The 23,046-nt window shown below is 24.7% G+C and overlaps 1 protein-coding gene across 1 annotated transcript in view; it reads right to left on the bottom strand.

Moving 5' to 3' along the window:
* Positions 1-22,785, bottom strand: part of LOC109600346 (uncharacterized) — a 62,851-nt gene extending 40,066 nt beyond the window's left edge. Inside the window, exon 1 of the mRNA XM_020016486.2 lies at positions 22,476-22,785. The gene's annotated coding sequence lies outside the window, so the exon portion shown is untranslated. The remainder of the gene's footprint in view (positions 1-22,475) is intronic.
* Positions 22,786-23,046: the final 261 nt, after the last annotated feature.

The following is a 23,046-nucleotide window of genomic DNA, read 5'->3' on the forward strand; positions in this document are numbered from 1 at the left end:
AATTCTGTAACTAAATCAGGGCGGCCGAGTGACCCGCACGAGCGGCAAAAAGTACGGATGAAAAATCCGTTCCGCAGATATCTATTACACCTTTTACGTCGGGGGGTCTAATAGCCGATGCGAGAGGCACGATACAAAGGGCCAATTTACATCATAGGGAATATTCAAACCTAATCCTATAAAGTAGCTGGCGGGGGCGGCGGTCGTCCCGAACGATGTGCGAAACATGCACCGCCGGAAAAGAACCGACTGTTTTATTCATGAACCGCGAACCCGAAGACCATCCGAACTTCGCGTCCGATACGTCCGCGTTACGGCCGTTTCGTCGGTGCGTCTTGCCCGGGCATTTTGCATTTTGCATCTGCGGATCGTGTGCCGTTAATTCGCGTAGCTATGACGTATGTAAATGCTGTGTGTGTCAGATTTATGGCGTCGTACTCCCACACACACACACCCCTATTCGAAATAAATTAAATGCGACGGTGACGCTCCGCCAAAATTCCTAGCTTTCACTATGGTATATTAGACGAGACGAGAGTGGTAGACGGATGTAATCCCCGGCACGTTTTCAGATCCACTCCCCGGTTTTGATTAAATATTAGCTTAGCTGTGAACTTCCATATTAAATTTTTTGTCTTATTGCAAGAACCTCATCAACTAGTTCTTATTTGGATTTCTCAAATTCGTCGGCATCGTTTAGCAAAAAGGAAACGCTTTTATAAAATGTGAGGGTGGATGTGTCACGACTAGTTTGTTGTTTATGTATCGTGGTTACCACTGAAAACTGTCAATGGCGTATTTCTTTCAAAGGATAATAGATAAATCAAATTTGAGAAGCCCGTTTCGAAGAGGAAAATAAGACGAAGCATATCAACTCACATAAGTTTAATTCAGCCACTCTAACCACCAAATCTTTAAGAGGTCATTTGATAATTGGACAAAAGATGTCATAATTCTCTTAATTATTCTGTAAATAAATAAATTTCTCTTATTATCATAAAATACTGGATAGGAAAAAAGGGCATACAATGGAATTTCCAAAAGTACGGGGGTTGTTGGTTGTATCTTGTCGAAAATCTTTGGATAGTGAACAACCCTGTAACAACAACTGTGGCTTGTGGGATTCATTAAGCCCTTCAGGAAGGATTTTACTGAAAAATACACGAAAAACAATCGATTTTTGAATTTTTTGTCAAATTATTTGTTGACATTTTAAAACCCTTTATTTAACTATTTTAGTATTTAAAGTATAACATTTTTAAATTAAAACATATACATTTGGATCAAAATAAATTAAAATTTGTCTCTCATTAACAATTCTAGTTAATGTAAAAATAAAATTTATTTATTAAAAGTAGAATGTAAAATAAATAAATTTATTGTTTTTTTTTTCAATATATTTATAATAATTAATTGGTAGAAATGACAAGAAAATCTGTTGGAACAAGTATTAAAATTTCAATTAATTAAAAAAAATAATACTAAAAATATACGAATTTTATTTTAACTTAAAATTATTGTTGGTTCTTCTATATGAAACAAAATATGATAAAAGAAACGAAAAATTTTAATTTTAGAATTAATTAATTTTTTTTTTCAAAATATTTATGATAATGAACTGGTAGAAATGGTAGAAATGACAAGAAAATCTGTTGGAACAAGTATTAAAATTTCAATTAGTTTAAAAAAAAAAATACTAAAAATATATGAATATTATTTTAACTTAAAATTATTGTCTTCTATATGAAAAAAAAAAAAATAAGATGAAAGAAAGGAAAAATTTTAATTTTAAAATTAATTAATTTTTTTGTTTTTTTTTTCAAAATATTTATGACAATGAATTGGTAGAAATGACAAGAAAATCTGTATTAAATATTAAAATTTCAATTAATTAAAAAAAAATACTAAAAATATACCAATTTTATTTTAACTTAAAATTATTATTGGATCTTCTATATGAAAAAAAAAAAAATATGATGATAGAAAGAAAAAAATTTAATTTTAGAATTAAATTTTTTGTTTTTTTTTTTCAATATATTTTTGATAATTAATTGATAGAAATGACAAGGAAATCTGTTGAAACAAGTATTAAAATTTAAATAAATTTTAGAAAAAAAATACTAAAAATATACGAATTTTATTTTAACTTAAAATTATTGTTGGGTCTTCTATATAAAAAAATATGATGAAAGAAAGGAAAAATTTTAATTTTAGAATTAATTATATATTTTTGTTTATATAATATATATATATATATATATATATATATATATATATATATATATATATATATATATATATATATTTATGATAATTAATTAGTAGAAATGACGAAAAAATCTGTTGGAACAAGTATTAAAATTTCAATTAATTAAAAAAAAAAATACTAAAAATATACGAATTTTATTTTAACTTAAAATTATTGTTGAGTCTTCTATATGGAAAAAATATATGATGAAAGAAAGGAAAAATTTTAATTTTAGAATTAATTAAATTTTTTCTTTTTTTTTTTCAATATATTTATGATATTTAATTGGCAGAAATGACGAGAAAATCTGTTGGAACAAGTATTAAAATTTCAATTAATTAAAAAAAAAAAATACTAAAAACATACGAATTTTATTTCAACTTAAAATTATTGTTGGGTCTTCTATATAAAAAAATATGATGAAAGAAAGGAAAAATTTTAATTTTAGAATTAATTAAATTTTTTGTTTTATATTTCAATATACTTTTGATAATTAGTTGGTAGAAATGACAAGAAAATCTGTTGGAAGAAGTATTAAAATTTCAATAAATATAAAAAAAAAAATACTAAAAATATACGAATTTTATTTTAACTTAAAATTATTGTAGAGTCTTTTATATGAAAAAAAAAACAATGATAAAAGAAAGAAAATATTTTAATTTTAGAATTAATTTGAAATCCAGTGTTTTTTATTCTTTATTTCAATTTGTTCACTGACTAACAACTATATAAGTTACAAAAATAAGAAAAAAAAAAATAAAAAAATTGTAACCATTATGAGGGGAAGTGAGGAACATTTTAAAAAAATCAAAATAAACGAAAATTTTGTTATTACTTCATTTAGATATTTAAAGATTCTAGTTAATCTTTTATTTAAATTTATTTAATTTATTTTTAATTGTATAAATGTTAAAAATTCTAATAATTAATGAATATAAATGAAAACTATCTTACATATTAATACGTTTACAATTAGTAAGTATTTAGAATTAATATGTTGACTGAATTATGCAGAATATAAACATATTAAATGCTAATATTTCCCTATGAGAAAATTATTTGCGTATATATGTACAATATTTAAAGACCAATCAGCCACCAGGAAAATCTCTATTCACCCTATTAATAACAATTAAAGTTATTATGCAAGCAATGTATTTATTAATTAACGAAATACTACACGATATTAATTAACATTTGGTATAACATAAATATCAACAGTTTAATTAATTAATCTAATAACACTAATTTGTACAATGCACCATCCGCATAACTAAAATAGAAATCTTAAAAATAAGTTATTCGCAATTCATTAACGTAAATCGAATTTAATTATCTCCAAATATTCCAACAAGTTATTCCGTTTGTTAATTTCCAACCGGTGCACTTGATGGCATTAAATTATGTAACGAGAATGAAGCAAAAAAATAATCGACGAACCCAAAAACAATTTCCATTATACTTTCATTTTTTTTTATTTGTATTCGTCGTAACAAAGTAACCGAAGTGACTGGAGATGAAGACGCCACAGTGACAAATTGCGATTTATATTTAGCGTAATTAAATTTTTAGAGCACGAAGTTCTGTTTGCGACTCCGCTCAATTCGATGGATTAATCCGAATTTATTTTCGAGAGGACTTTTTGCCCGGTGCCGGGATTGTTAATTTATTCCAATCGTCTGGGGAATCGCTAATTAGTACGCCCGCATATTTCCGATTCCTTCGGTTAATTTCTTAAAAATACATCACATTGGAAATATATTTATATACCTTTTAATTAGATGTTCGAACGACTGTTTTGTCAAAGAGTTTTAATTAAATTGTTTTATAATAATTTTATTTTATGGTATTAGGACTTCACCCAGAGAAAATGGCACACTTTACAATTTAATATTAATTAGGAAATACTCAACTCTAATTAAATCAAAATATTTTATATTTTATTTAAAATACTTGCACCATATTTTTTCTTAGGTATCTTCGAAAGAGTGAAAGCTCTGCTCTGCCAGGCCATGTACCATCGAATGGAATGGGTGAAAATTGCAAATGTTAGATTAACATAGTGAGAAGTATAGTGCCATATTTGAAGAAACAGCGAGAACTTATTCAAAGTCCTAATATTAGGGAGTCTAGAAAATTATGTCGTATACTATAATTAATTTATTATAGTTTTGTTCAAATAATATTTTTTGATGTAAATAATTTCATTACTGAAATACATCCCACTAGACAAACTTAAATTGTATGACTTAATTATGACCAGTACTGTACTTATTACTACTTATATAAATCAGATAAAAATTTGTTCTCGATGTTTTCTTTTAAAAATAATTCTGAATCCAGATTTTAAATTGGTTTATTTACTTATTTTACAGTTTTATTAGACTAAATCTTGAACGAATACTAAAATACGAAAATTAAAACTAAAATGAATAAAATCTCGTTTCGCATAATTTTCATTACGTGGAAAACATTTTTTACAAATAATATTGATTCTTTACTAGACAAACTTAAAGTGTATGACTTTAGTTCCTATAATTATGACTACTACTATACTTATTACTACTTATATAAATCAAATGAAAATTTTTTCTCGATGTTTTCTTTTAAAAATAATTCTGAATCTAGATTTTATATTGTTTTATTTACTTATTTTACAGTTCACAAATTTAAACAGATTAATGTTTTATTAGACTAAATCTTGAACTAATACTAAAATGCGAAAAATAAAACTAAAATGAATAAAATCACGTTTCGCATAATTTTCATTATGTGGAAAACATTTTTTTACAAATAGTATTGATTCATTACTAGACAAACTTAAAGTGTATGACTGTAGTTCCTATAATTATGACTACTACTGTACTTATTACTACTTATATAAATCAGATGAAAATTTGTTCTCGATGTTTTCTTTTAAAAATAATTCTGAATACAGATTTTATATTGTTTTATTTACTTATTTTACAGTTCACAAATTTATACAGATTAATGTTTTATTAGACTAAATCTTGAACTAATACTAAAATGCGAAAAATAAAACTAAAATGAATAAAATCACGTTTCGCATAATTTTCATTACGTGGAAAACATTTTTTACAAATAATATTGATTCATTACTAAACAAACTTAAAGTGTATGACTGTAGTTCCTATAATTATGACTACTACTGTACTTATTACTACTTATATAAATCAAATGAAAATTTTTTCTCGATGTGTTCTTTTAAAAATAATTCTGAATCTAGATTTTATATTGTTTTATTTACTTATTTTACAGTTCACAAATTTAAACAGATTAATGTTTTATTGGACTAAATCTTGAACAAATACTAAAATGCGAAGATTATAACTAAAATGAAGAAAATCCCTTTTCGCATAATTTTCATTATGTGGAAAACATTTTTTTACAAATAGTATTGATTCATTACTAGACAAACTTAAAGTGTATGACTGTAGTTCCTATAATTATGACTACTACTGTACTTATTACTACTTATATAAATCAGATGAAAATTTGTTCTCGATGTTTTCTTTTAAAAATAATTCTGAATCCAGATTTTATATTGTTTTATTTACTTATTTTACAGTTCACAAATTTACACAGATTAATGTTTTATTAGACTAAATCTTGAACTAATACTAAAATGCGAAAAATAAAACTAAAATGAATAAAATCACGTTTCGCATAATTTTCATTACGTGGAAAACATTTTTTACAAATAATATTGATTCATTACTAGACAAACTTAAAGTGTATGACTTTAGTTCCTATAATTATGACTACTATTGTACTTATTACTACTTATATAAATCAAATGAAAATTTTTTCTCGATGTTTTCTTTTAAAAATAATTCTGAATCTAGATTTTATATTGTTTTATTTACTTATTTTACAGTTCACAAATTTAAACAGATTAATGTTTTATTGGAATAAATCTTGAACAAATACTAAAATGCGAAGATTAAAACTAAAATGAAGAAAATCCCTTTTCGCATAATTTTCATTATGTGGAAAACATTTTTTACAAATAGTATAGATTCATTACTAGACAAACTTAAAGTGTATGACTGTAGTTCCTATAATTATGACTACTACTGTACTTATTACCACTTATATAAATCAGATGAAAATTTGTTCTCGATGTTTTCTTTTAAAAATAATTCTGAATCCAGATTTTATATTGTTTTATTTACTTATTTTACAGTTCACAAATTTATACAGATTAATGTTTTATTAGACTAAATCTTGAACTAATACTAAAATGCGAAAAATAAAACTAAAATGAATAAAATCACGTTTCGCATAATTTTCATTACGTGGAAAACATTTTTTACAAATAATATTGATTCTTTACTAGACAAACTTAAAGTGTATGACTTTAGTTCCTATAATTATGACTACTACTGTATTTATTACTACTTATATAAATCAAATGAAAATTTTTCTCGATGTTTTCTTTTAAAAATAATTCTGAATCTAGATTTTATATTGTTTTATTTACTTATTTTACACTTCACAAATTTAAACAGATTAATGTTTTATTGGACTAAATCTTGAACAAATACTAAAATGCGAAAATTAAAACTAAAATGAAGAAAATCCCTTTTCGCATAATTTTCATTACGTGGAAAACATTTTTTTACAAATAGTATTGATTCATTACTAGACAAACTTAAAGTGTAATACTTTAGTTCCTTAATTATGACTACTACTGTACTTATTTCTACTTATATAAATCAGATGAAAATTTATTCTCGATGTTTTCTTTTAAAAATAATTCTGAATCCAGATTTTACATTGTTTTATTTACTTATTTTACAGTTCACAAATTTAGACAGATTAATGTTTTATTAGACAAAATCTTGAACAAACACTAAACCGAGGAGATAAATACGAAAATTAAAACTAAAATAAACAAAATCCCGTTTCGCATAATTTTCATTATGTGGAGAACATTTTTTTACAAATAGTATTGATTCATTACTAGACAAACTTAAAGTGTATGACTTCAGTTTCTATAATTATGACTACTACTCTACTTATTACTACTTATATAAATCAGACGAAAATTTGTTCTCGATGTTTCCTTTTAAAAATAATTCTGAATCCAGATTTTACATTGTTTTATCTACAGTTTATAGATTTAAACAGATTAATGTTTTATTTGTCTAAATGCTTACGAATAAAATTTGTTGCTGGCTTATGAATTTACCTAAATCTTGTACAAACACTAAACCATTCCGATAAATGCGAAAATAAAAACAAAGATGCACAAAATCCCGTTTCGCATAATTTTCATTACGTGGAAAACATTTTTTTTTACAAATAGTATCGATTCGTTACTGATCCTGTTTATTATCCTCCGACTTCGGTAATGATATACTGCAAATTGGATGAAAGGAGAATCTGTATGCAAACAAAAGAATGGTTTTAGGTGAAAATCCATAAAATGTTTTTCCGCTAAAGCGTTGCCTTGTCGTGAAAACTCTTTATGTTGCCCATTAAAATTTTGACTACGTCGTTTTTACTGTTTATGCATATAACTATGTGTACTGAACTGACAATGAGTGTGGATTGTTATAAAAGAGGTTAGTTGTTACAATTCTACGTTTATTTTGTTTTATTTTGGTCACGAAGGTTCGACGGGAAATTAATAGGGGATACTGAATATAAACAACCAGTTAAAATGTAAGTAAGATAAACTAAATATTTAAGGGTAATTTGCACAAAACAAATTAATGTAAGAACAATTATTTAATAGTATCAAAATATTTTTAAAAAAGAGTTATAACATTTTTTTCTAAATTTAATTTATTTAACTTTTAGGAAGCTGATTTCTCTAGGTTTTTAATATTTTTTTTTGAATAGTTTATGTACAGTTGTGGCCACTGAAAGTGAGTTTTTCAACAAAATAAATAAATTCTATTAATCATTAACTATTAATTAATATTGTTAAATATAGTATATCACATTCAAATATAGTTGAATATTCTATTTCTTTGATAAACCAAATCCGGATGTGCATTTAAGGAAATATCTCCGTCGTTTTTAAGCAAAAAAATATATTAAACAAATTTAGAATTCAATTCTTTTACGAAATACCTTACAAAATGTTCAATTTTATATTTTGCCCTATTTCTTTGACCACTAATTACAAAAATAATTATTAAGCTGAATATAAACAACCAGTTAAAATGTAAGTAAGATAAACTAAATATTTAAGGGTAATTTGCACAAAACAAGTTAATGTAAGAACAATTATTTAATAGTATCAAAATATTTTTAAAAAACAGTTATAACATTTTTTTCTAAATTTAATTTATTTAACTTTTAAGAAGCTGACATCACAGGACATTTTTTTTTTAATAGTTTATGTACAGTTGTGGTCACTGAAAGTGAGTTTTTCATCAACATAATATAAATTCTATAGAGAATAAATTATTAAGTAATAATTAATTTTGTTAAATAGTATATCACATTTAAATATAGTTGAATATTCTATTTCTTTGATAAACCAAATTAGGATGTGCATTTAAGGAAATATCTGTCGTTTTAAGCAAATATATATATATATATATATATATATATATATATATATATAAAAGAAATTTAGACTTAAATTCTTTTACGAAATACGTTACAAAATGTTTAATTTTATATTGTGTGCTATTTCTTTGCAAAATTAATTGTTATCATCAAAAACATATTATTCTACATGTAATTTATTTAACGATTATGTAGCTGATCTCATCAGATTTATTAATAAAGTTATTTTCAAATGTTTTACACTACTATGTATAATTTTTTAAATTTAATTTAGCTCATGAACGTGCGTGATTGATGCGTTATCGATGCGTGATAAGGGCGTGATTAGCACGTGACTTCTAAAGATGTAGTCTCCCCAAATTATTAAATTACCCCAATTTCTTAAATTTCACAATTTGAAGAAAAAAATATAGTTTTAATTATTTTTCGCCATTTAATCATTTGGAAATTAGCCATTGGGTAATTTGGTCATTTTTAATGAGAAACTGTAACGATGTGTCTTCCTGCTTTTAAATGGACCACACCGTATATCAATTCGGAATTTGGGTATGTTGAAAACACGAAAATCATACAAGTTTTTTTTTTTTTATTTTGCGTGAATATTTGTATAATTTTATTTTAATAAAATTATATTAAATTAATAATTGTAAAAGCATATGTAGTAAATTTATTTATTAAATCAACATTCACAAAAAATAAATATATTTTTCTTAAATCGGTCGATTTTAGTAGAAATTTACATAAAAAATTGTCTAATTTATGTAATTTTTAATAACTGACCTTAAACTGTTTTTCTTAGAATTTTTAAAGGAAGTGTGTGTATAATTTATTAAAATTAAAATAAAAAATAAATATTTATTTTTGCAGAAACTTTAATATTAAAAATACAAATATTTTGTACTACTCATTTTTTTATAATTGGAATAAGTTTTGAACAATTTTCAACATGTGATCACGTATCAATCACTCACGATCACGTGACATTTAAACATACATTTTTATCAAGACAAATGAAAATTTCTAAAGTTGTTTTATATTTTTTACTATTTAATTAACTACTCTTATTAAAATATTTAATGAATAAAAAGTTGGGATACTATTTCGTTGTGTCCCTAATTACAAATCTGAATTTCATAGTTGAGACAATCTTCAGAACAAACATTTAATCAAAACATCACTTACATTTGGCTTCTAAGATGTAAGAACTTCTTTCTTATCATCGAAATAGTTATTAAAGAAGGCGGCGGTTACAAACATCTCATTTATTTTATTTTAATCACGACGCTTCGACAGGAAATTAATACGAAGTTGCTGAATATAAATAACCAATAAAAATGTAAATAACAAAAGTAAGACGTGCCTTAATTCCGGTTGTATTTCCCGATCCCGTCTCCCCCACCGGATCGCAATATTCGTGTTGATTTGTAAATTCACTGCCTGTCCGTAACTATAACGCAGCATAATCGTAAGTTAAAGTATCGAAATCGAAATCTTATTTATTTTCTATCAGAACGTATCGAGGCTTATTTTACCAGACAAGAAAATTCCCTTTTTCCCGCCTTATATACGTTACATTCGGGGCCGTGATCTAATTTGAGTCGCGAAATTCACTCGCGAAATTTATATTTAAATAGTGCAATATTTTCCGGGTGAGACGTTGCCTCCAGTCGCGAGTAGGCGGATCCAATAGATTATTGGCAGCGGCGCTCCGACTTCCGGTGTCCCGCATTCCGCCTAATAAATTCCTTTGTACGGAATCGGATCATCTTCACTTGCTCACACTCCTAAAACTACTAAATTACCGTCTCGGCGTCGGCTCGGATGATTTATTAATTTAAACGGCCGCAAAACGCGAAAGATCTATTATAGTTTCCCCCGGATTTTAATCCGTAACGTTCGGGTTGTTTATTCATCAGGGTGCGGAGGGCTGGGGGTGGTGTTTTGTTCAGGTGATTGCGCGAGTTTTATTGAAATTTAAGTGGAATTTATTATGACGTGGCCCCTTAAGAGGACTTTTAATTAATTCAAACAAACAGGTGATTTATTGTGTGCGCAAAATTGGGGGGATAGTTCGAAAAATTGGGGACCCTAGAAAAGAAAATTGTCAGCAAATTGAGTTACGGTGACCCTCATAATTTTAGGGTGGCTTGCGACTAATTTTAGAGGGAAATTAAGGTCACATAGTGTGTAGTGAATAGTGTAAACAAGTGACCGGATTCTTGTTACCATGTTATAAATAGAGTAATGTGAATTTATTGTTTCTGATTCGTGTATTGGTCATAATGGATCTGATTTAATTAGCATACAAAATTAATTAAATTCAATTATTTATATAAAATGTCAATGGTTACTAAACATCCGATTTGCAATATTTCAAAAACAAACATTCATTATACACATATACTATTTAATAATTTTATATTGAATATATAATTTGGATCTGTAATCAATGATTAATTAATTTTTAATTAAAAGTTTTGTTCAAATTGGAATAAGCTTTTTTTACTGAAAATTGAAATGATGTTAGATTTGAATGTATTTGCATTTATAAAATCAACTAAAAGGATTAATAATTTTTTTAAATTAAAATAAAAATAATAAAATAAATATTCAAATCACATAAATTACAACCGAACAAATTAACATAATAACAATTCAATTATTTTTATATATTTATAAATACATTGATTGTATGTCTGGTGTGGATAATTTAAAATTAATTAAATAATTAATTAAAATATTTTTAAACCTATTTATTATTTTATTTTGACCATTTATTTGAAAATATAGACAATCAGTACAGTAAATTTATTTTACTTTTCATATATTTAATAGACATAAAAAATATATAACATTCAGTTTCATGTAAAATTTTTATTTCCTAAAAACGCATTTTGTTTATTTGAACTCATTTTAGTTGATTCATTTTTAATTTTTTATTTGTTGTTTAGCAGTGTAAAATGACTCTAAGAAGTCTTTCTGCTGAAAATTTTGGAAGATGGTGGTCTAACTAAAATAACTAATAATTTAATTACGCTAAAAATATACTGGTGGAAAATAAAGTTTTTCTAATTTATTGTAAATCTATATACTATTGCACTAAATATATCTATTAAATATTAAATTGTTTTGAATTTTAATATACAATCACTATATTAATTAAATTTATTTTTAAGCTTATTTTATTGAAATTTAATCGATGACCTTCGACTTTCAATAATAATTTGTAGAATTATTACAATTAATTTACCTATAATTCAAATTGTAAATTAAATAACTAATTAATTAATATTAAGGAAATTTCTTTAATAGTGTTAATATTTTTTAAATTTTGAAATTTAGTCTATTAATTTTGACATCTGAAATTTTTATATATTACTTAATGCAATCTAAAACTAAGTATTAATTTGGATATTGATTAATTACATAAAATCAAAAAAATAATTTATCAGAAAAAGCTATTAGGTTACTCTTTTAATAATTTTTGAAATTCAATTAATTAACTTTGACATTTTAAACTTTTATATATTAGTTAATGTGATATATAATATTATAAAATTAATATTATCCGAAATTGAGTTTTAACTTATGTATTATTGACTTAAATAAAATTATAGAACTAATATATTAAAAATTTATTTTTTAAGTTTCATTAACAGTATTAATAAGTTTCGAATTTTGAAATTTAGTAAATTAATTTAGATATTTAAAATTTTTATATATGAATTAATCTAATACATAATATTATATAATTAAGGTTATCCCCAAATTTGTTTTAAATTGGGTATTAATTAATTAAATAATATTAAGGTATTAAAAATGCTATTTTTGATATTCTTTTAACAGTATTAATATTTTTTGAATTTTGACAGCTAATCAAGGTTACTTTAAATAATTTTTAGAATTCAATTAATTAACTTTGACATTTTAAACTATTATATATTAGTTGATATGATATATAATATTATATAATTAATGTTATCCCAAATTGAGTTTTAAATTAGATATTATTTAATTAAATAAGGTTTTAGAACTAATATATTAAAAATGCATTTTTTGATATCTCAAGTTTTGTTTTAAATTCGAATTAATTTTAATAAAATTAGAGAAATAAAGTATTAAAATGTAATTTTTTGTGTATTTATATTTATTGTACTCAGAAATGACAGTGAATTGTGTCATCTTAATTTCCTCTATAGTAATTAATATAATTTATATTAAATTATGTATTAATTAATTAAATAAAATTAGAGACATAATTTATTAAAAGATACGATGGGTATTAGTTAATTAAATAATATATATATATATATATATATATATATATATATATAAAAAGTTGAGGGTACTAATTTCCTCCTACCCCTAATTCTAAATCTATATCAAATGCTCTTAAATATTTTTGATAACTAATTTTATTTATTATTTAATAAAACTGAAATCATAATAATTTTCTGATACCCTGTAGAATGGTAAATATCCAAAAAATGTTTCCCTTTTGTTTATTCAGTTATTTAATATTGAATATCCAATTTTGACATGTTTTTAATCAACACACTGGTTATTATTTAAGGTTTAATTAAAAATTTAAAATTCGGTGAAATTTAAAATAACCATTCACTTAGCAAAGATCCAATTTCTACAGTTTTTAAATGAATCATAAAAATAAATTTGAAAACAGATATTATATTTTATATATATAGTAACAATTAATTCAATCATAGATCATAGAGAAAATTAATCAAAATATTTTATGAACTAGATTAATTGTCATGATGAATCAAATTTAATATGTAAAATTTAATTTGAATAGTTAATGAATATTTTACAGCATTCCTATAAAAGTATGTTACTGTATTACATATTTCAATTAATTGATGTACACTATTATTTAAATTAATGTAATTAAAAGGTATAAAATATTCGAGGAAAATTATTTTCGAGGTATTTAGTCAAAGAAGTAACTATAAAATAATAATTAAAATACTGTTTGCTTTGATGTCAACGAATTAGTTTGTAAATTCGGATGTAACGACGGTCATAATTCCGGGGGGTTTCCGGGTTCCTCGTGACTAATCTGAGAGGAAAATTAGGGTCACACAGAAAGTTGCAAATAGTATATAGAGTAGATAAACTTCTTAGATAATTGTCCGGGGTCTAATTAATGAACAATGGAACAAAATTTACCCATAATACGGGAACGTGTTAATGCACCCCGTTGCAGAATCACGTGTACACATGTTTCAATTAAAAGTTTATTGTTATTGTGTGTGTGTATCAATACGTAATTAAAAGTTGGTAATTTACACAAACTATACAAACGAGTCGAAACGTTCATACCGAAAATACCTGTGCTTTTACGTTCGCCGTAAAACAGATGATTTTACACCTCTATTAAGTTACGTAACGAATCATAAAGAACAAGTTAAATATTTCTCGTGTTACGTTCGTGAAATTAGAGATTGTAGCTGCACATTATTACCGTCCGTTTTGCCTCCGCGTTTGATTAAATAAATTTATGAAACGCGATACCGTTCCGCGGCCGAATACGCGAGATTATCATATTTTCCTGCGATTTTGCAAATGTGCGACCGGCCAAAAAACGGACAAAAACAACAAAAAAAAAAAAAAAAAATAAAATAAAGTGTGCAGTTGTGTGACGAAAACCGTAAAATGGCCCCACTATTTTTGGGGACGTTTCGAAATGGGATCGCGGAATAAACTGTTATTGCTTTTATGGATTCCATGTTACCCCTGAAAGAGCATAAAATTCCTGCAATCTAAGTTAGATTTAAAATTCACTGGATTTATATCGGTTTGCTATTTTTTCAAATTACTGGCTGCATTTGTGTTTTCATATTTCTGTGTCGCAGACGCAGAAATGAGATGCAAATTCGACAAGGGTTGTATAGTCATAAGTTCATTTGCATAATGGAATGTAAAATTATAATAAGTAAATAAATAATGCAGATATTCCGGTATAATTCGGTCCACTCAGTTATTTTAAACATATAAACAACTAAATTAGAAAATATGCATTTTATATAAAATTTCAAATATTAAAAATATATTGTCTAATATATATACAGGGTGTCATTAAATTGGTGAATAAATTTTAATCATGCATTGTTCCTTCAAAAATGAGTAGATCATACTTTGTTTTTGAAAAATATTAGTAAAACGTATCTTTTATTATGTCTTCAATTTTATTTAATTAATTAATATTTAATTTAATATATATTATATTAATTGCTATATAAGAAATTAAGATGACACAATTCATTGTCATTTCAGAATTCACTAAATATTAGTACACAACAAAATTACATTTTAATACTTTATTTCTCTAATTTTATTAAAATTAATTCGAATTTAAAACAAAATTTGAGATATCAAAATTACATTCCACATTAATTAATAAACTTCAGATGTAAAATTTTTTAATAAATTATATTTTTTTTATTTCTAAAATATTATACATTATATTAATTAATACATACAAATTTAAAATATCAAAATTCAAATAATATTAATACTGTTTCAGAATTTCAAAAATAGCATTTTTAATACCTTAATATTATTTAATTAATTAATACCCAATTTAAAACTAATTTGGGGATAACCTTAATTATATAATATTATACATTAGAATAATTAATATATAAAAATTTTAAATATCTAAATTAATTTACTAAATTTCAAAATTCAAAACATTAATACTGTTAAAGAAACTTAAAAAATGAATTTTTAATATATTAGTTCTATAATTTTATTTAATTAAATAATACATAAGTTAAAAGTTATATATCATATTAACTAATATATAATAGTTTAAAATGTCAAAGTTAATTAATTGAATTTGAAAAATTATTAAATGAGTTCAAGTAACCTAAGAGCATTTTATGATAAATTATTTTATTTTTTTTTTATTTTATGTAATTAATCAATATCTAAATTAATACTTAGTTTTAGATTGCATTAATTAATGTATAAAAATTTAAGATGTCAAAATTAATAGACTAAATTTCATAATTTAAGAAATATTAACACTTATAAAGAAACTTATTTAATTTTAATTAATTAGTTAATTAATTTATAATTGAATTTGAGGTAAATTATTTGTAATAATTCTGTAAATTATTATAGAATGTCGAAGATAATTGATTAAATTTCAATAAATTAAGTTTAAAAATAATTTTAATTAATGTAATGACTGAATATCAAAATTCAAAACAATTTAATGTATTTAAGGTAAGTTAATATACTGTATTTTTTTAAACAAATTATTACTTTTACTTAATTAATTAGTATTAATGTATTTTATATTAGTTAATATATAATAACTTAATAATAACATCAAAATGAATTGTGTTTTAAAATCCACAAATTATTTATTTTTATTAATTCCACAAAATAATTAATACAACAATCAACGATTTTCCTGTTAATGTGCTACAAGAAAATTCATGTCACAAGAATTAAAATCTGTGTCCTTGGGAATGAATCTCAATTTTGATCTTCTCTTTAGAATTAAACCGAATATTACGTTAACAATTATACAATGAACAACGTAGAAATTGGACAAATGGAACAATATCTGGACTATATGGTGGATGACGGACTATTGGGTTGGCAACTAAGTAATTGCGGATTTTTTTTAGAAAATCAAAGACAATTTTTTCAAAGAACTAAATAACTTTACTCTGTAATAAATTGCCCATTTTGATCAATGACCTTTTGCCCTCTTTCAGGCAGCATCATAATCCCAAGTTCATAAAACTTCTGGTTTTTATTAGCAAAAAACTGAATCAGGTACGATTTGACATCATCATCATTATTGAAATTTTTACCATTCAAGGAGTTTTGTAAAGATCGAAACAAAAAGTAATCAGATGGTGCAAGGTCAGGACTATATAGTGGATGTGGCAAAACATCCCAACCAAGCTCCAATAATTTTTGCCGAGTGACCAAAGATGTGTGTGGCCTTGCATTGTCGTGATGGAATACGACACCTTTTCAATTTGTCAATTCGGGCCGCTTTTCTTCAACTGTATTGTTTAATTTCATTAGTTGTTCAATGTAGACAACAGAATTGATAGTTCGGTTGGGTGGTAAGAGTTCAAAGTAGACAATTCCTTTATAATCCCACCAAACTGATAACAAAATCTTCTTTTGATGAATACCAGCTTTTGATGTTGTTTGAGCTGGTTCACCTGGCCTGCTCCACGGTCTTTTCCGATTGATATTGTTGTACAACCCATTTTTCATTGCCAGTTATCAGTCGTTTTAAAAATGGATCATTTTCATTACGTTTCTTTAGCAAATCGTGACGGTTAATGCGTTGCGTTAAATGCGTTTCTTTCAGTTCGTGAGAAACCCATGTATCGTGGTTTTGAACATAGCCAAGTGGTTTCAAGTGATTTTTAATGCATGTATGTGATACCTGAAGCTTCTCTGCAATCTCACGTGTTGTACTGTGACGATCCGAATCGATTATTGCTTTGATTAGGTCGTCATCAACTTCAACTGGACGACCAGAGCGTTTATCATCTTTGAGTGAAAAATCACCAGAACGAAATTTGGCAAACCAATTTTGAAACTGCCGTTCTTATAAGGCTTCGTCGCCATAAACAGCACATAACTTTTTGTGAGCAATACTTTCCACTTAACATTGACAAAAAAGGCGTATTTCATAAACTTGAACAATTTAAAAAGTGAATATATAGAACTTTACAATCAATATAATATACAGACCCCAAAATTTTCTTAGTTTATCTACTTCAACCGCTTGTCTAGAGTCCAGAATTGTTGTCATCGATCCATTTTTTGGAAGAAAAGTGGCAATTGTCAAACCCATATTTGTTATCCACACCTAATTTATGAAGGATCCATTTGTCAAACTTTTTGATGAGATTCATTTCATGAAGCTTCTTTTTTTAATAGTTGATTTATTGCAGTTTAGTAACTGGCTTATTTCCTGCTGCACGTCGAGTTTACACGAGATATTGCCTAATTTCGACGTTGGTGCAGGTTTTATGTATTCACTGCAGGAATTGTGGCACAGATAATTATTAAAAATATTTTAAATGTAATATTTTTAGGATTCCATTGTAGACGAATCACCTTGTATGACTAATATTTTATAACACAAACTTTATTGACTGGATTAAATGATAAATATTAACAGTTCACAGGAACCATTTGTTTACAACAAAATACACGAAATTATTAGTTGAATTTGCAGTGACATAAAATGTAACAAGTGTTACACAGTTAAATACGCATCAAAACAATCGATAATACGATGAGTTGTGATACAGTAGAATGATGAATTGATATTTGTATAGGTAAATTGTTTTAAAAAAAAACTATTCAAAATAAATCAATAGATCCATTTATCATCCTCACCGGTTGCAACATTTCCAAACACAATTTATTTCTTCCTTGTTCCTTTTGCAGTTTTAATTTACAACTTCCATTCAACCTTAACGATTATCCATGATTATAAAAGGCTTTTGATAATCGATCAATTGATGTTCACATACATAGTTGTACAGTTTCGGGCATTAGAATTAAACCTTTAATCATAACATCGTGTACGGCTTCAAAGCGTGTATCTTTCGGGATAAGTCGCTAATCAATAAGCATTCCGGTTGCCACTTTTGTTTGACGATGAATGGTAACAAGTATTTGCGACTGACATTGATTCAATACGGGGATATGTTTTGCCCCTTTGTCCGCATATCACTAATTTGCTTTCAGTCACACAATTATTTGTTTTTATTTCGTTTGTGAACACAATGAAATTGTTTGTTCTGTTTAATGGCGTTTTCATGATATAAATGTAAAGATGTGTTTTGCATAATTACATATTTTAATAACAATATGGAATATTTTATATTATTATGATTAAAATTGTGTTTTTGTAACGTTTAAAATAAAATGATTCAATTTCATATTCCCCATTAACATTTTTAGCAAACATTACCACATTTATTTATCTACCAAAACCAAAACTAGTTATCAAATTCAATTAAGGTGATTCGTATAAATTGCTCTATTCGAAATAAACAAGGCTTTGTTGTTTAATATGTCAGTAAATATTTATTATTTGCCAAGAGTATTATATTTAAATTTGTAATATTAAAAAGTTCAATTTTATATACAATTTATTTTTTATTTATAGCCAACAACATACCAAAAAATATTGCAGAGCACACTGTTTAGCACCATTAAAATAAAATATTTTTGTCTGCAATATTTTATATTGAATTGTTATTTATTTTTTTTGTTGGCTGAACAATACCATATATTTATTTTTAGAATTTTATTATTCACATTGAAATATCCAATTTATTATATACATGCATCATTTTTTATAAAAATCTAGAATTGCATTTTTTATTAATAATTAAATTTTAATGCTTTACATAATTTATTATAAATAAATACATATACCGATTCAATATCTCTATAATATGTAAATGTTTATTCATTTTTTAAATTAAATTAAATTAATATTGTTTTAAATTAATTAAGTTTATTTGTTTAATTTAATACTAAATAAGCTAAAATTAATATTAATTGAATGTAAATTATTTAATTAAATAATTATTTAAAATTTCAGAATAAATAAGAATCGTAAATAAATTACAAAACATGTTTATAAATGTGTATAATATTTAATGTACTGTAATAGTTTTCACTCCATTTATTCTTTTACAAAATACTGTGTAAATAAATTATGAAAATTAAATTAACTACATAATTTTAGAGAAACATACTTAAAATATTTGTAATTAACGTTTTCAACATTATTTATGCACAAATTATTTTTTTTTTTCCAATTTTATATTAGTGTAATGTAATATAGAATAAAATCTGAGTTACTAAAAATTACATAAAATCATTTTTTTTTTTTTTAATTTTAACATATATTTAACATAAGTGTTTTTTAATTGTCATTTTAATATTTTTTTGTAAGTTTTTAGAAAATTAAAAAAATATATATTTTTATAATAATTAATTATTACATTAATATTATACAAATATTTTAATGACAAACAAATTATATTTTTTGGATTATGTTTAAAGGATTAATATTTTATAAGAAAATTATCAAATTTGATAAAAGTAGACACGATGTTAAACTATAAATTAGTTTATTTATATCTTAAAGATTACAACAAAAATAATGTAAAAATGTATATGAATCTGAAGTTGCGCACCCACCATAATTTATATATCGTAGAAATATTAAATAAATAGAAATTGTTTGAAATATTTCAATAATATTAAGGTTCTGATGCAGAATATTGACGTAAAATCGTAATAAAGTGCTTTTTAATTAACTAAAATATAATAAAATATTTTTAAATAGCTTTTATGTATTTAAATTTAAAATTGCGCATCCACCATATTTTATATAGTAGTTTAAAAAAATTTTTTGAATTCATTTAATATTAGCTATTTAAATTTTATGTTTCGTATATTTATTATTAGGTTATTATATAGATTATTAGAGTTTTAATTTTGAATAATGTTATGCGCATTCACCACATTTTTGACATAGCATCATCAAATAAAAGTACATTTCTTAATTTTTTTAATATAATTCAAAAAAAAACTAAAACAACTACACATTTCTTGAAATGTTAATTCAATTATTAAACTTAATATTTTCTCAATGTTGGAATATTTTAAATGTATTTAAATTTGAAGTTGATGTATTTACTATACATTATCAGTATCATATTTTATATACGTATTTTAATTAATAATTAATGTAATTAATTAATTAACATTTAAAATTTGGACAATGTTAAAGTATGAATTTTATCATCCATTTTAGCAGTGGTGTATTTTTAGACATTTTTATATTTGATTAAAATAAAAACCACATCACACATTAAGATTTTAATCATATATAGTTCCTTCAAAAATGAGTAGTTGATTCTGTTCGTACTTTATTTTTTAAATAGAGGGTAATAAATATTAAAATTCAAAAAATATTGGTAAAACGTATCTTTTAATAAATTATGTCTTTAATTTTAATTAATTAATTAATACTTAATTTAATATATAATATATTATATTAATTACTATATAGGAAATTAAGATAACACCATTAATTTTTATATTTATTATATATTATATTAATTAATACATACAAGTTTAAAATGTTAAAATTAATTGACTAACTTTCAAAATTCAAAAAATAATAATCCTGTTAAAAAAATTTCAAAAATAGCATTTTAATACCTTAATTTTATTTAATTAATTAATACCCAATTTAAAACTAAATTCAAAACGTATTAATACTTAAAAAATGCATTTTTAATATATTACTTCTTTAATTTTATTTAATTAAATAATACTTAATTTAAAACTCAATTTGGGATAACATTAATTATAATATATATAATATTTATAATTATATAATATTTAAGTTATTTAACTGAATTTCAAGTTATTAAAAGAGTTAAAGTAACATTATTTTTTTGATCAATTATTTTTTTATTATTATATTTTTTTATTTTATGTAATTAATCAATATCTAATTTGCATTATTTGATGTGTTATTATACAGATTATTAGAGTTTTAATTTTGAAGAATGTTATGCGCATTCACCACATTTTTTGACATAGTGCCATCATTAAATAAAAGTATATTTCTTAATTTAATTTAATATAATTCAATAAAACTAAAACAACTTCACATTTTTTGAAATGTTAATTCAATTATTAAATTTAATATTTCCTCAATGTTGAAATATTTTAAATGTATTTAAATTTGAAATTGATGCATTTACTATATATTATATATCAGTATCATATTTTATTTAATTAATTGACATTTAAAATTAGGACAATGTTGAAGTACTTTAAATAGTATACTGAAATTTATCATCCATTTTAACAGTGGTGTATTTTTAGACATTTTTATATTTGATTCAAATAAAAAGCATATCATCACAGGACCTACATTAAGAAATAAAATTAAAGGCCAAATTTATGTAATTATAATTTAAGGTGTGGATTTCATTTTTAAAATTCTATGTACCTTCTGATAATGCCAAAATGCCCAATGTATAAAATATTGACAACAAATAATAATAGAAATATCAGGAGTGTGTGCTTGCGCATCCACCATAATTTATATATGTGTAAGAACAACTTGCTTTTTCTTGAAATATTAATTGGATTATATAAAAATTAAAATTTGAACCGTGTTTAAATGTTTGAAAAATGTTTAGTACTTACATATTATAACCATTATTAATAGTATAAATATATTTTTATGTATAATATATACATATTTTTAAGAAATTTGCGCATCCACCATAATTTATATATGTATAAGAACAACTGTTTTTTTTTTGAAATATTATTTGGATTATATAAAATTTGAATCGTGTTTAAATGTTTGAAAGATGTTTATTACTTACATATTATAATCATTATTAATAGTATATATTTTTCTTTGTATAAAAAATTGAAATGCATAAATTGGCGTATTCGCGTTATTTCAACCCCGTGCCAAAAAGCAATGATAGAAAAATGAATACAATTATGCATAACGATTTATTATAATAATGAACATAAATTAAAATAGGCAGATATATTTTAAACTAATAAAAAAATATGTTAATAAAAAAAATAAAATTATTGAACATACCTAAAATGCGGATCCGAAAAAGTAATCAGCGACCGATAATCGTTCACAAATTGGACACATGCAAAACACCACAAACACGTACGTACACGGCCGCGTACCGAAACAGTCCGCCGAACCAATTCATGAAAGCTCTGGGCACGGTGTCGCGTCCGCAAAAACGTAACGTCGCACACTCATTCACATTGGGCGCACGCGACTCGTAAACGCGGCTACGCTCAGGACGCAAGGCTGATCGCAGGATCCCGGACCACTCTCAGGACTCCCACAGCATCGGTGCGAGGATACTGACACTGGCGGGCCGCGGCGGACGGCTCAGGCTCCGGCTCCGGCATTCGAATTGTTTCGCGCGGGCCGCGCAAGCGTCTTCCCTTTCTTCCTTGCCGTGTGACCTGTTTAGTTTGACACCTACGGCTCAACTGTTGGACGGGGGGGGCCGCAGGGCGCCGTTGACCCCTTCTTGCCTTCATTGCCTTCTGCCCGACTTTCGTCCGCCGCCTCTGCCCCTAACGATGATTGGCTTCTTACTTCTTCCTTCTAACTACTTGCCAGCTCCTCGGCGACGAGTCGACTT

The sequence above is a fragment of the Aethina tumida genome, chromosome 4, assembly GCF_024364675.1.
Source record: "Aethina tumida isolate Nest 87 chromosome 4, icAetTumi1.1, whole genome shotgun sequence".
In the NCBI taxonomy this organism is placed as follows: Eukaryota; Metazoa; Arthropoda; class Insecta; order Coleoptera; family Nitidulidae; genus Aethina; species Aethina tumida.